The sequence below is a fragment of the Microcaecilia unicolor genome, chromosome 5 (genome assembly GCF_901765095.1).
Source record: "Microcaecilia unicolor chromosome 5, aMicUni1.1, whole genome shotgun sequence".
In the NCBI taxonomy this organism is placed as follows: Eukaryota; Metazoa; Chordata; class Amphibia; order Gymnophiona; family Siphonopidae; genus Microcaecilia; species Microcaecilia unicolor.
This window is the reverse complement of record NC_044035.1, coordinates 176,781,934-176,798,862: the sequence shown is the minus strand read 5'-3', so window position 1 is coordinate 176,798,862 and position 16,929 is coordinate 176,781,934. Positions and strand designations below refer to the sequence as shown.

General features: G+C 42.3%; 1 pseudogene; it reads right to left on the bottom strand.

The window, feature by feature from the left end:
• Window positions 1–16,929, bottom strand: part of LOC115470430 — an 87,551-nt pseudogene that overhangs the window by 14,825 nt on the left and 55,797 nt on the right.

Genomic DNA, 16,929 nt, shown 5'->3' with positions numbered 1-16,929 from the left:
ATTGGTTATTATCTAGTAGTGAATCTAAAACTGAGCAAAACAGATTCTTTGGTTAGGGAATAGGGTGCTGAAAGTATCTCATCACTCATATAAGAGGACAGGATTTTGTTGAAATCCAAAGGACAAAGCATGGGCATTATTTTAGATTCTCCTCTTACCATGGCTCAGGTGAACACACTTGCTAAAAAAGGATGGCTTAAGTTGAGATGGTATGTCAAATCCTCCTATTTAATCTTCACAACATTTTAAAACTATTGTACAAGAACTGATCATTAAACTATTTTAATGTTTTATATTTTAGTTTATATTTAGCCAATGGAGGCCATACAAAAGAGGAATCACTCCATCCCTAGCACCACGATGAGTTACAACTGTAGCCACTAAATTGTGAAAATGTTGCAGTTGTCTGCAACATTTTCACAATTTAGTGGCCACAGTTGTAACTCATCGTGGTGCTAGGGATGGAGTGATTCCTCTTTTGTATGGTCTCCATTGGCTCCAGATAAGTACAAGAACATATTTTAAACTATTTTGTTTAGTCTTTCATTCTGTAAGTGGCTTGGGCCTTGAGTACACATATTGGTTTTGATGGCTCCTAGCTACTGTGCTTTTAAAAAGCTATGTTGCACAGGTCATATATAGCGCAGCAGTTCTGGCGCTATGGAATTAACTTCCAAGAGAGTTAAAACTAGAAAAAAATTATTTGATCTTTTGTTGCCACCTGAAATGATAGCTTTTTGGATTTAATTTGTGGCACTAAAGGTGAGGAGGGAAAACATGTCAATTTTCTTTGTTTTTTTCCCTTATTTTTAGCTTTTAATTCTTATAATTTATAATGCTCAGTATATTGCTGACATTCTTTTAATTTTGCCTAGTCTACTTTTGTTGTTTGATAACATGCTGTAATTTTTTTCTTAGTCATTTTGTTTACTGATCATTGAAATCCACCCTGTACTTCCAGTGAAAAAGGCACAACAGACACAAATTAAATTAGGAATCCCTGTACATGACAGTTTAAGTCATTCAAGATTTTACTATGGCTTGCACAGTCATAACATCCAGACATCCTAATTTGTTAGTGATTAAGCCTTCAGAGTTAGCTTAAATATTTTTATTTACCTCTTCCACACAACAATCATATTGTTAATTATTATAAACTTATGTTAATGCAGTATTAGACTTAGGTGCTCATTTTTAAAGCACATAAACTTACAAAGTTACATACAAACATATATAACTATCTAAGCCCATGTGCTTTGAAAACGAACCTCTTGGTATCAAGAATATATCATTGTGAACAAGTAACTTGAGAGGGATGTGAGAAATCATTTATTCAGAAGGGAAACAGGAGAAGAATGAAAACAGTCCAAAGACAACAGAAACAACAAAAAGCAGAGATGGTCAGGGGGATCATGTCATCACTAGAGCCAAACTCTAGTTAGAAATGTTATTGTTGACAAGTGCCTGCATCAAGGGTCTTTGTTTTTCAATGTGAGTAAACACAATGTGTTCACCACCTTAGCCTCTAATATAATCAATCAATCCAACAAATATGGCTACACCATTCAAAATGGCACTGAGACAGAAAATCTTCACAAACTCACTCCTTCGTGGTCTGCTAAAACAAAGTAAAAGTTTACTCACGTTGAAAAACAAGGACCCCCGATGCAGGTACTTATCAAAACACGGTCATGTTGGGTCAACAATAAAATTTATAATCAGAGTGTGGCTCTAGAAAGAATTTATTCTGCATTGACACTTTGTATTCCTTTGGACTTCAGTTCAATGGGAACAAGGACTGGTATCAGGAGCAATGAGTCTTCATACCTGATTACCTGGGATTTTTTTCTCAAATTTATAACCCCTTCCAGCTTAGTTTACTTAGTTCTCGGCCAGGGTCTATGCATCATCACTCCTTCTGAAACACTGCAATCACGGACACTAAATTCAACCACTAGGTGTTGCCACTGCACCATAATTGACTTCCTTTGCTCCTGCAAAAGGTGTGAATGCTGTGTTTGCAGCATCCCTTGTCTGTGCCAACATAGAGGGTAGAAAATATGACACTGAACGAGCACTCTGGTATATCTGAATAAGAAATCACAAACAAAAATTTTTGTACCTTCAAAGAGAAGTGTCAGTGTATCAGCAAAGATGACTGCTGCCCTACGGTCACTTAGGTCAGTCCCAAGTGCCAACAGCAAGTTCTCTTCTGCCTTATTGGCAACCTGAAAGATATATAAAAAAAAAAAGGGTTATGAGGAACCAGGTTCAATTCCCACAGTGACTCTAGGCAAGTAACTTAATCCTCCAATGCCTCATGTACAAAATTAGTACCTGTATATACTATGAGGCTTATTTTCAAAGCACTTAGCCTTCCAAAGTTCCATAGAAACCTATGGAACTTTGGAAGGCTAAGTGCTTTGAAAATATGCCTCTATGTAAACCACTTTGATTGTAAACACAGAAAGGCAGTATATCAAATCCCATCCTCTTTCCCTTTTTCTTTTATGTTTCACCGTTTTTTATTGAAGACATTGCTTACACAATCTTACAGCCATTGGATCACAACAACCAAACACAAACTGTCCAATAACATTCTATTGTGACAAACTGTCTCCAAAAATTTCTGTTTCTCCCCTTTCTCCCAAGCCCTTATAACCTCCCCTCCTGCTCACGTTGTCTGGTACCTATGTACTTGTCTATTGACCTAGCGTGTTGAAGACCCAACTTTTCCCCCTATGGGACAAAGAATCTATGTAAGCGCCCCAATTTTTCTTAAATGTTTTCTTCCGTTTTAGTGAACTTTTAGCTTCTTTTGCTTCCTACATCATTAACTGGTGGACAAGGTTCCGCCAATGCCAGTATTCTGGCCCTACTTCGTTCGTCCAGTTTTGCAAGATACATTTCTTTGCTAGCAAGGTGAGTTTGCGGAAGAACGAAGTGTGCTCTGGTATCTGTCCCTTGAATGATCCTGGCAGATTCAGCAGCAGCTGCACTGGAGTACCGGCTATATTTTGACCTAATAGTTGTGACAAATAGTAAGTAATTTCCCCCAAAACATTCTTTCCCTTTTTCTTATGTCCATTTCTATTGTCTGAACATGTGCTATTACTTCTTTCTCTTTTCCAAAACTGCCTTCCAATCCCAAAGGCAATACACATAAGCCTGTCTCCTGTTAATAACAAATCTAAAGTAAATTTATAACAAATCTCAAACCATCTACAGATCAAAAAATCTTAAAACAAACAAAAAGCACAAGCCTGAAACTGTTCATCAGACTTGCACTTAGGCTCACAGACTTGTGACCCCCATCCTGGGACAGAGCTATTGTTACATTGGATCAGTTGTCAGAGTAATGATAAATTGTATAGATATTTATCCTATAATTCCAAGCGGATGGCATAAAAATATTTAAAGCAGAGTGGGAGAAATCGCAGAAGGACTCTGCCAGACTGGGGAACCGCGCATCTAAATGGCAGATCAATTTTAATGTAAATAACTGCAAACTGATGCACACAAAGGAAAAAAAAATGCTACTGTCAGTACACAATGCTGGGTTCTGTCTTAAGAGTCACCGCCCAGGAAAAGGATCTGGGAGCCATTGTAGACAATACACAGAAATCCTCAGTTCAGTGTGTGGAAGTGGTTAAAAAAGAAAATAGGTTAGGAATTATTCAAAAGGAAATGATTAAACTTCCCTCTTCAGTGACTTATTTTTTTGCCCACTGGCAAGTTTAATCTTATTAACCAGGAACACTGTTTCCGCCGTGATATTTAATATTTCAGTTACATTATTTCTGAAAGGCAACCTATAACTCACACCAATCGCTCTGGGTAAGTGCAAGAGGCACAGATTTAAATGTTTTATCTGATTTTCGTCATATTTACCTTGTGATAACTTTCTCATTAACATATTTTATATCCACTGTGCCCTTTTCCAGAACTTCTACCCTCCCCCAGGCAGCAAACCAAGATTCCTGATTCTGCAACATATCCACTTTACAAGAAAAGAAACCTGCAGGATTCAAAAGAATAAAATAGATTTCATGCTGCTTATCACAGGAACAAGCAATGGATTTTCTCAAGTCCACCTTAATAATGGTTTATGAACTTTTCATCCAGGAAAATGTACGAACATTTTTAAACCTTGCTAAGCTAACTGTTTTCTCTATATTCTCTGGCAATGAATTCCAGAGCTTAATTACACACTGAGTGAAGAAATCTCTTCTCTGATTTGTTCTAAATGTACTACTTATTAACTTCATTATGTGCCCCCAGTACTTGTACTTTTGGAAACAGTAAAGCAAAGTTATTTACCTATAGAAAGCGTTCTCCAAGAACAGCAAAGCCAATCATTCTCACAACTTGGTGATGTCATTGGATGGAACCCAGTGCGGATGCTGCCCAGCGCTCTGTGTCTTTAAGAGGCCTTTGGCAGCATCCCACTATGCATATCCAGGTGCCTTCCCATCTGACATGTAAGCATGGGACCAGCAGTCTAATAGAATAGGTGGAAAAGACAACTCCAAGGGGAGGAGGAAGGGTTTGTGAGAATTAATGGCCTGCTGTCCTCAGCAAACATCTGCCACAGGTAAGTAACTTTGCTTTCTCCGAGAACAAGCAGGCCATCTCTTCTCACATAGTAACATAATAGATGACAGCAGAAAAAGACCTGCACGGTCCATCCAGTCTGCCCAACAAGATAACTCATATTTGCTGCTTTTTGTGTATACCCTACTTTGATTTGTACCTGTGCTCTTCAGGGCACAGACCGTATAAGTCTGCCCAGCACTATCCCCGCCTCCCAACCACCAGCCCCTCCTCCCAACCACCGGCTCTGGCATAGACCGTATAAGTTTGCCCAGCACTATCCTCACCTCCCAACCACCAGCCCTGCCTCCCAACCACCGGCTCTGGCACAGACCGTACAAGTCTGTCCAGCACTATCCCTGCCTCCCAACCACCAGTCCCGCTACCCACCACTGGCTCTGGTATATTTTTTTTTTATTTTTTTTACATTTGTACCCCGTGCTTTCCCACTCATGGCAGGCTCAATGCGGCAGGCAATGGAGGGTTAAGTGACTTGCCCAGAGTCACAAGGAGCTGCCTGTGCCGGGAATCGAACTCAGTTCCTCAGTTCCTCAGGACCAAAGTCCACCACCCTAACCACTAGGCTACTCCTCCACTATAAGTCTGCCCAGCACTATCCCCGCCTCCCGATCTTGACTAAGCTCCTGAGGATCCATTCCTTCGGCACAGGATTCCTTTATGCTTATCCCACACATGTTTAAATTCCGTTACCGTTTTCATTTCCACCACCTCCCGCGGGAGGGCATTCCAAGCATCCACTACTCTCTCCGTGAAAAAATACACAACTGGGAATTGCTAGTTACCAGTCACAATGAAAACAACAACACTAGTACAATACGGACTTGCAACAGCAAGGCCTACACAAGCAACCAACCTGAAAACAAAACGAAATGATTGTTGTAATGGAAAAGTTTGTGCTTGACATTGAGTTCTGCCTAAGTGTTATCATATTTAATGTTTCTTGAAAGTACATAATTAAGTAATGATATCATAGTTAAGCCACATTGAGCCTGCAAATGGGTGGGAAAATGTGGGATACAAGTACAGCAAATAAATAAATAAATAAAATAAATAAAAATAGTTAATGCTCTCTTGAAAATTCCCACTTCAGGCACAGGCAGCTCCTTGTGACTCTGGGCAAGTTACTTAACCCTCCATTGCCCCATGTAAGCCGCATTGAGCCTGCCAAGAGTGGGAAAGCGTGGGGTACAAATGTAAAAAAAAAAAAAAAGTACATAATGGACTCCCATATGGATATTTAATGCTCTCTTGAAAGTACATAATGGACTCTCAGGACAGGAATTGATAACATTATCATATTAAATGATGAAGTAATTTGTACTAAATGGAATGACAACATGCTTAGGGATGATGTTTCACATGAATCTCTGGAAACCTGGTCAGTTCCTGGGGATGCATTAAGAAACTGTCACATCCTTAACTACACGTCAGCCTTATTCAATTAAATAAGATCATGTTTATTGGTCAGTATAAAAGAAGAAGCTAAGGGCGGACAGAGGTTAATTTTCAGAATGGGAGCTACCCAAGCCCCTTGTGCCCGCTGAGACTCTCTGCCTGGCTGCACCCCAAGCCTCCCAGCCCCTGACGGAGATGTTGTCTGTAACTCAAGCGGTGATGTATGATTTATGATTTACTTACTTGAATAAAGTTTATGTAATAACCTTTGACCGCCTCTATAGTATATGTCTGAAAGAGATATACTCGAAAGAACCGAAAGCAGAACAGTTGTAAGGTGCAGCCTGGAACTGAAATAACAAGCCTAGGAGGGTGGAGTTGGATTCTAGACATGAAACAGATTCTGCAGTACTTTTCTGACCAAACTGGCTGTCGTGTTGGGTATTTTGCTCAAGGCAGTACTGAAATGTGAATGTGTGGACCAATGTAGTCTGCCAACCAATTGGACAAGGTGCATTTGCCAATGGCTACCCCCATCCTGTTGGGACCAAAACAAACAAAAGGCTGGGTCGACTGTCTATAGGCTTTAGTCCACTCCATCTAGAAGGCTAAGGCTTGCTTGCAGTCCAAGGTGTGAAGTCCACTTTTGCCAGGAGGGCATGTGGTTTGCAGAAGAATGCAGGCAGAATGATAGACTGGTTAAGATGGAACTCCGATACCACCTATGGAGCTGGCTGAAAAACGTTAAGAGAAGACGTGCACTTCTTAACAGCAAAGCAATGACATCACCGTGGGGGTCTGTCGGATATGCTGGATGGTAGGATTAGCAAAGGTCAGATAATTAAGACTGTACTGTACTGCTTTGATGTTCTGTGACATTTCAGTTATTTATGTTGTCACGAAACGCCTGGCCACCTACCTGGGGCTACCCTACGGCAACTTAGAGGGTCTATCCCCAGCACAGCTCAGGTCTTCCTGCACCTGCTGCTTGTGCTCTACACTAGAACCCTCCTCCCACTGACTTGGTCACAACTGCCTCTGGGTGAGTCTCCCACTCTCAAATTATCCCCAGTGATTTCTAGGTTAGTGGGGCTACACTCCCAGTGGTCCCACAGTTCCTAGAAAGCACCCACACACCCAACATACACACCAGGATTCTTAGTCAGTCCAGATCTTGAGACTCCTGAAGAAGGCTTTAATAGCCGGAACACAGATCTCCAGACTTAGTTTTATGTAACACATACTTATTTTTATGGTTACTGCACGAGTTTGGACCTATTAACTTACTAGGGCTGGTGGTTGGGAGGTGGGGATATTGCTTGGCAGACTTATATGGTCTGTGCCAGAGCCGGAGGTGGGGCGGGTGGTTGGGGGGCGGGGATAGTGCTGGGTAGACTTATACGGTCTGTGCCCTGAAAAAGACAGGTACAAATCAAGGTAAGGTATACACAAAAAATGGCACATGTGAGTTTATCTTGTTGGGCAGACTGGATGGACCGTGCAGGTCTTTTTCTGCCGTCATCTACTATGTTACTACGTAGTTTTATTGTCGATGATGATTTTATATTGCGTTAAATTTTTAAACTGGAATAGAATTGGTTTTCTCCTACTTTCTTCCATTTGACCTGTGTTAAAAAAACAAAATAACACAACCCTAACAGTAGCACACGTTGATAACATGCTCCTTAATTCTCTTAATAGCTTCTTGCTTTGAATAATGTATTTCTGCGTTTGAGGCAAGCTTCTTTTTAGTCTCTCTTTGCCTTCTTTATCAGTGCTTTGTATTTGACTTGCCATTCCTTATGCTGTTTCTTATTACATTCATTTGGATTCTTCTTCCATTTTCTGAAGGATGTTCTTTTAGCTCTAACTGCCTCCTTCACCTCACTTTTTAATCATGTTGGCTGTTGTTTGGTCCTCTTTCCACCTTTTTAATATGTGGAATTTATCTGGTCTAGTATTTTTGAACAACGGCTACACCTGTGAACCCCTGACCTTTGCAGTTGCTCCTCTATGTTTTTTTTTAAATCAATTTCCTCATATTATTATGGTCTTCTTTTTGAGAGTTATGGATTTCATGTGTGTACTTATTCCAGTTATTCAATCAAATCTGATCATATTATGATCACTGTTGCCAAGTGGCTCCTGCACCATTACCTTTTGCACCAAATCATGTGTTCTACTAAGGATTAGATTTAGAATTGCTCCCCCTTCTTGTTGGTTCCTAAACCAGCTGCTCCACAAAGAAGTCATTTATTTTATCTACGAACTTTAACTCACTAGTGTGACATAACATTTATCATCAATGGGCAATTGAAATCACATATTACTATTAATTTACCTAATTTGTTAGCTTCCCTAATTTCTGCTAACATTTCAACATCTGTTTGTTCATTCTAGAAAGACAAATGAAAGTATACCCCTATCATTATTCTTTTCCCCATTATATATGAAACTTCTATCCACAAAGTGTTCCAAGGTGTGTTTTGTTTCCTGCAGATCATTTATTCTATTTGATTCAAGGCCCTCTAACATATACTGCTACCTCTCCAAACTGATCTACCGAATCACTGCAATATCATTTTTCCTTGGTATGACCATGTCCCATTGGGTTATCCTCCTTCCTCCAGGTCTCAGAGATGCCTATTATATCTACCTTTTTTTTTAATTTCAATGTTTTTTTTTTATTGATGACAATTCAAAGTAAATATAATCAATGTTTTACGTATACACTGTATAAATCTGTGGTCAATAAGATGGTGAATCACTGTGTAACTCTTAAGATGCCTGCCTTTTTTCTGTGAAACAGAGTTTGTCCAACTCTGTAAAACAGCAAGGTGAGGTCAGACAGTATTTCAGTATAATCTTATCTTAATATTCCACTTGCAAGCACAGCAACACAGAGGGGTGAAGAAGGAGGACTATACTGTGCAAAGATTTATGGTTGGAGGTTGTGAGACTGGTTGTGCTGGAACAAGTAAATCAAATGTTGTTTTTAGATAAGGGGGTCATCAACTGAGACAGCAGGAGCTGAGACAGCAGACTGGGAATTGTCATGTACACATAATTAGAAAAAAGGTATAAAAGGTACAAATAAAACAGGAATCTTACTAGACTACGTTTTGCTCAGGCTGGTAATTCCTCCACAGGAACAGAAAGGAAAGAGACTATTTGTATGTACTACTTATGAATTGTAATTGGCAAAGCAGCAATTAGATGTCTATTTTCTTATTTGTAATAAATAAGCTTCTATGATAAATTTATGATTGGCTAATGGTGTATCTCTTCCTGTGTTCTTTAATCCAAATTATTTTATCCAGGGAATAAATGTCTGAAAGTTTAGCCTTGCATCTGATAAGGGGGCATAAGGTATAAGGTTAAACAAAGTCAAGGAGTTCATCTCCATGCAAGGAGAACTTCTCTAAGGCTGAAGTGTAGTCCCCAGGGGCAGGGGTCAGCATTACAAAGAATCAAATATCACTGCGTATATAGTAAAAACAGAATGATATGATGTGCCATCAAACTTTTAACAATGTTATATTCCCCAGCTACTACCAAAAACCTACCCCTACTCTCTATTATACATTTGGTGAGGTACATAACTCCAATAACCTGCTCAGTCCAAAAATCAAAGCAGACAACCAACCAAGGTGAACCACAGAACCCACGCCCTCCTGCCCCCAACCTAGTAAGAGTACTGCCGTAACTCATCTTACAACAAAACCCCAACCCCACCATAATAAAGCCTGAGAGACTAGGGGCCCCTTTTACCAAGCTGTGGCAAAAGGGGACCTGGCATTGGCGTTGGTGCGTGTTTTTCACATGTGTCGAGGCCCCCTTTTACCACAGCGGGTAAAAGGGAAGTCTCTCTTTCCTGCAGGATATGATGGCGTGCTAAGGGTGGGAAGTACCATCGGGTTGCTGCAGTAGCCCGGCGGGTACTTCCTTTTTAGTGAGCGGTAAGCCCTTGTTGGGCTTGCCGCCCCTGAGTTTCCTATAGTCTCCCAGAGCCCTACACGCTCAGAGGGCCTCAAATTCAATATCCTTGCCCGTGACCCATGCCCCTCCTACCAGGGCACCCTAACCCAACCCACTAAGCCCTCTCCTCTGACCACTCATGAATATAATTTGTTTAACAAAGAACTATGTCCTGAGGGTGATAAAATATGAAGGTAAGAATCGCAACTGAGCAAAAATCTCTGTATGCGCTAATGGGAGAAAGAGGCATCTCGAGCCTCTCAAAGAGCTAAAGTATGCACCTGGTTCCTCTGCCCCCAAAAAGAAGGGGTATCCACTGAAACCCAAACCTGTAATGCACATTTAAGAGCTACAAGCCTCAACTTTCAAAATAAAATAAACTTCCCTTTCTCACCCATGGTCCCAGCAGCTACGGTTCCCAATAAACAGGCCCGTGGGGTCAGAGGTACAGACAGGTGCATGGCAGAAGCAAAAAAAATCAGTTAATTGACTCCAAGAGGCCTGAACCTTCAGACAGCTCCACAAAGAATGAGAAAATGAATTTTCCTCTACAGAGCATTTAAGGCACAAGCCCTGCGCAAAAAAGTTGCAGCTTGGAAAGGAAAACCCTGTGTAGGATTCTAAAATGTGTTTCCTGTAAAACAGTTGTCAATACTATCTGCGGTGTCTTTTTCAAGGCCAAAAGCAGGTCCCAATCTCGCAAGGATGTCCCTTCCCGTTCTCACGTAGTTCGCAACCATTCCGAATTCTTTTCTGCCATTCAAAGAGCTCTATGAAGACCACCTATAGACAACTTTTCTTCAGAAATAGGAGGGTCCATGAATAAATCCAAAGGAAGTTGGAATATAAAGAAGACTATTACTATGAAAAGATACAGGTAGTCTTTCCCCTTTTACTCTTGAACAGCTAAACATTTGGATCTTCTCCCATGCTACCCTGAGCATTCAAAAAAACTGCACAATTGGAGAGGTTCAAAAAACACATATTTTTTTTATCTTTAAAGGAAATAATACATTTACATGGAAATCGTAACTGGAAACGAGCATTCAATAATACAACCTCTTGTCTCATTTCAATAATTTTTTTCCTAATTTGTTGAGTCCACTTAGAAATATCAGGAAAAATTAACACTTTCCCTCCTAAAAAATTAGGTTGGGCTTTTTGGAAATATAGTCTCAATAAAGCTTATTTGTCTTGTAGAAACACAAAATAAACCAAGAGTGTAGCTCTAGTTTTAACTTCTTCTTTAGCCTGTTCCAGGAAAGTGGAGACATCTAAGTTATCCAAAGACATTTCCTGTTGTACTTGATCTTCCTGCCTCACTTGATTATCCTGTAACTTCAACACTGCAGTCAGATAGTATAATTTCTGAAGACGTGGAAAAGAATGATCCGGATATTTAAAGTTCTCCTTTAGAAATTTATGAAACATTTCTCTTGGTGAGATAAGTTTTGAATATGGGAAATTAAGTATTCATAGATTTAAATTCCTCGTCGCATTCTCTAAATTTTCCATTTTACGATGAAGGAGTAGTCTATCCCCTGCAAACTGAGCTTGGTTCTCTTGTAATTTTACCATATCCGTTTCCAGTTTAGTTTGTTTAGTAGTAATAGTTTCAATAGTTTTCATAACTTCTCTTGTTTGCACAGAGTTATTTAAAGACACAGAAACAAAAGAGGTACAGACCTTATGCAGGGTTTCAAAGATAGTCCAAATAGTTTCCAGCGATATTTCTTGTGATCTTTTCAATGGTTGAATCGCTGAGGCACAAAGGGAAATCTCCTCTTCGGTGTAACTGGCGGAAATGGTTTCCACCACTGCCTCCTCCAACGCCATGTTCAAGGAGTGCTGGATCCCCTCCACTGAAGACCGAGGAGTCGTACCCTCGGCAGCAGCTCCAATAAACACTTCCTGGATCGAAGCACACCTCCCCTTCGAGGCTTCATTTACATGTGGTCTTGGTACGGTTACCCCATCTGGTTGTGGTAGTGGAGGGGTAGCTGGTCCCGCCGGGCTAAGTGAAGATTCGCTTTCCAGTCCAGGGCTCTTCCTAGACCCGGATGCAGAAGCACCCAAAACTGGGGTTGATACCATAAAGGCTGCAATAGAAGCTTGACAAGTTGAAGGAGTTTCTAGCTTCGGGACAGGAGGTCCCTTAAGCTTCCCCTTCCTCTTCGGTATGCTCGCATCGAAGTAAGTAACAATTCAAAGGTAATTTTAACAGTTTGTATAAGAGTGTTCTTTACAGCCTTCCTATATTGCCGCCTTATTAATAGTCGTATGGGAAGGGTCTGAAGGAGGTACAACCATCTAGGAAACAAATCCATCTTAATCAAATTTATCTGGCCCATTATTGGCATTGTGTCTCCTCCAGGAGTTTAGGGATATTTGCATTATATAGCTTACCAGAACTCATCCTCAACTGAATACCAAGATAGCGGTATGTGCCTGTCCCCCCGAGGGCAACGCCTCCGATTTCTGAAGGTTAAGTCTAAAACCAACAAAGTCACCATATTCAGAGAAACATTCCAATAATGTAGTCAAGGCAGCAAGTTTAAAGCTATGGGTTCCCAGGTCTACTCCTCTAATCTCCGGGTTAGCATAAACATCTTGAATCAGAGGATCCAAAGTTAATATAAATAACAACAGAGAAAGCGGGCATCCCTGACAGGTACCTCGAAGGATAGGAAAAGCATTAGAAAAAGTCCCATTGACCGTTAGCTTGGCTCTAGGGTTGATATATAAAAGCTTAATAAAGCGGATGAAACGATCTCCAAAACCGTAGGCCTGCAATACAGAAAACAAAAAGTTCCATCGAACCCTGTCAAAGGCTTTCTTAGCATTGAAACTCACCAGCAGAGAAGGCAAAGCCTTCCATTCCCAATGTTCTACGGAGGCAAGCATTCTACATATATTCTTAACAACTGACTGCCCCTTGACAAACCCCACTTGGGCCTCATGTAAAAGAGTGGGCAATAGCCATACCATCCTGTTTATCAAGACTTTGGCCAAGAGTTTAGTCTCCACATTCAGAAGAGAAATCTTTCGGTAGGAATTTGGCAATAAGGAGTCTTATCCTGGTTTCAAGAGGACAACAACGTGCGCCATATTCAGCTCGCCCAGTAGCTGATCTGAATCTAAATCTAGAAGGGCATTAAACGTAACAGTCAACGGTGAAATTACCTCCTGTCCCATAATCTTATAAAAATGAACATGAAAGTTGTCAGAACCTGGTGCCTTGAGAAGCGGGCTTTGATTTAAAGTCCAAACCCTCCTGAGAAACAGGGGCCCCCAAGGCCTCCCGCTCCGCCGGTGGCAAGCAGGGAATAGTCAGTCCCTCCAAGTATTGTTCCCTCCCGCAATCCCTCATCTGTAGGTGTAGCACAGAGATTCTGCAGATGAGTATGAAAACAGTCTGCAATCTCCTGATCATTGTGAAGGAGACCCCCCCCCCTCACACATTCCATATGGTATTAATCTGGCGGAGGCCCATGGTACGGGATACTTAACTTGCCAGTAAATAACTACCCCTTGTTTCCATGCCTAGAGAGACAGTATCTAGAGTATGCCAAGGATTTAATTGTCCATTGATGTAGAAGCTCATTAAGTGAGGCTTAAAGTTCCAGCAAACATTGTTTATCTGCTATGTTAGTAGTCACACTATAGCATCTATGTACAAAACGAACCTGTCGCTCCAAGCGAATGATCTCAAGATCCCACACTCTCTTCCTATGACTAACATAGCTCACAATCTCATCTCTTAGTATGGTTTTCAAGGTTTCCTAGTACAAAATGGCTGGGACATATGAGCCTCATTGTGTTGTTTTAAAATCTTTCCATTTTTCCACCAAAAAATCCTGAAATTGCTTATCTTTTGTTAACCAAAGAGAAACGCTCCATGGAGAAGAGCTCCTTTGCTGGGGCCCAAACTGCCATTCCACCATACCATGGTATGGTCTGAGATCTCACACGGTCCTATCTCTCCTCGCTGCACCCAGGTTAAAAACAGTATCCGACATCAGACGATAATCTATTTGTGATTGGGACAAATGTGCTCGAGAAAGATGGGTGTAATCACAATCAGGTGGGTGTAAGACACGTCATAAATCGATAAGATTTAACATTTGACACAAATGGGGAAGGCCCCAATTAGAGAGTATACTTTCCCCTGGGAATTACTAGATCTATCCAGCTGTGGATCCCAAGCAGTGTTAAAATCACCCCCCCCCCCCAACACACCAATAGTGACATCTGCACATAATGAAGCAGATGGTCCAGCAGAGATTTATAGAAAGCCTTGTTAAACTGATTAAGGGCATAGATATTATCAAAAACAACACTCTGTCTGCATATAATGACCTTACACAAAATCGCCCGGCCCTCCATGAAGTGGCTGTAAATAGTCTAAGACCCCCCCGACGAAAGAGGATCGCACCCCCCCACCCTTTAAAATTGATTGCAGGTGATGCGACACAGTCCCCCACCCACCATTTAGAATGTTTGAAGTCTGTCTAATGTAATAATGCAATGTCTACATGATGTCTCTATTTTTTCCTCCAAGGCCTCGAGCTTAGATTGATGACGGGCCTAGGTATCCGTCACCCCTTGCATTCTATCTTTGAGAGCACTAGTGCACTGCTGAAATGCTAATAATTCTTTTCCAAACTCATCCAGTTTTACCTCCACCTGTTCAAGCTTAGCTTCGATAGGCTGCAGTTTTTTCACCAGCACCACTTCTAATGCCATGGTAACCTATGTGGTAATCTCTGCAGCCCACGCTGAACTCACCGAGGAGGTGGAGGGACTACCTGGCGCCGCCATCTTGATGTCCGGGAGCCAACCACGGCCTTTATCTTTATGAGTGGATTTACTCGCCATTCAGCGACAGAAGAAGTATCAGATGCCTGTACACCATACGAGCGGCTCGAATATCCACCAAACGACCGGATTCAGATAAAAGCAATTAAGTAAAGGGCAGAGGTGCTAGGGTCAAGGCAAAAGACAAACAGATCAATGTCTCTCCTGCAGAATGGTGTCACATGATCCTATATCCATCTTTTAATTTAATAATATGTAGGAATCTGTGGGATTTGGCACAGACTTTGTGCATAGGAAAATTCCATCCTTTTAGAAACAGAAGGTAAAATTATGTATAATCATACCTGATAATTTTCTTTCCATTAATCATAGCTGATCAATCCATAGACTGGTGGGTTGTGTCCATCTACCAGCAGGTGGAGATAGAGAGCAAACTTTTGCCTCCCTATATGTGGTCATGTGCTGCTGGAAACGCCTCAGTATGTCGATATCAAAGCTCCATCCGCAGGACTCAGCACTTAGAGAATTACACCCACGAAGGGACACTCTGCCCAGCTCACCACCGCCGAAACGGGGGAGGGGAATTAACCCAGCTCATCCCCACACAAGTGGGGGAGGGGAATCCGTCCAGCTCATCCCCGCGGAGCGGGGGAGGGACACCACACCCGCCGATGCGGGGGGATCTGGCTTATCCTGCAACCGCAACCGCGGGAGGAGCTGACTGACCCTAACACCGCCGAAGCGGGGGGGGGTACAAAGCTGCCCTACAGCCGCACGAAGCGGGAGGGAGTGCCGGCAGAATTTATGTCTCAATCCAGCCCCGTAAAACGGAGGGGAGAGGAATGCAGCAGCTCACTGTAACACAAACTCGTCTCAACTCTTGAAGAATCCAAGTGAAAGAACTTGAACACGAAGTCTTTCTGAAATAACTGAAGACTAAACTTGAACCTGAAATGCAACCAGAATAAAAACAGAACAGATATCTGGGAGGGGCTATGGATTGATCAGCTATGATTAATGGAAAGAAAATTATCAGGTATGATTATACATAATTTTACCTTCCATATCATCAAGCTGATCAATCCATAGACTGGTGGGATGTACCGAAGCAGTACTCACCCAGGGCGGGACATTGAAATCCCTGACCTCAACACTGAAGCTCCAAACCGGGCCTCCGCCCGTGCAGCCACAGTCAAACGGTAATGCTTGGAGAATGTATGAGCCGAAGCCCAAGTTGCCGCCTTGCATATCTCTTCCAAGGAGACGGATCCGGCCTCTGCCATCGAGGCCGCCTGAGCTCTCGTGGAGTGAGCCTTCAGCTGGATAGGCGGCACCTTCCCCGCGGCCACATAAGCCGCTGCAATGGCTTCCTTGACCCATCTTGCCACTGTAGGCTTAGCAGCCTGCAGACCCTTACGAGGACCTGCAAACAGGACAAACAGATGATCCGATTTCCGGAAATCATTGGTCACTTCCAAGTATCTGAAGATGACTCGTCTCACATCCAGATATTTAAGAGCAGAGTACTCCTCTGGGTAGTCCTCCCTACGAAAGGAAGGGAGACAGAGCTGCTGATTCACATGGAAGCGAGAAACAATCTTGGGCAGGAAGGAAGGCACTGTGCGAATAGTCACTCCTGCCTCAGTGAACTGCAGAAAAGGCTCTCGACATGAGAGCGCCTGGAGCTCGGAAACTCTTCTGGCTGAAGTGATAGCCACCAAAAAGACTGCTTTCAACGTCAGGTCTTTCAGAGATGCCCTCGACAAGGGTTCAAAAGGCGGCTTCTGCAATGCTCTTAGCACCAGGTTGAGATTCCACGCAGGCACCACTGAGTGCAGAGGAGGGCGCAGGTGATTAACTCCCTTGAGAAAGCGCACCACATCTGGCTGCGAAGCCAGGGAAGCACCCTTCAGGCGGCCCCTGAAGCAAGCCAGAGCCGCTACCTGGACTTTAAGGGAACTGAGCGACAGGCCTTTCTCCAGACCTTCTTGCAGGAACGCCAACACTGAAGAAATTGGAGCAGTGAAGGGAGAAAGTGAGCCTGCTTCACACCATGCTGCAAAGATACGCCAAACCCTGGCGTAAGCAGTAGAAGTAGAGCGCTTCCTCGCTCTCAGCATAGTG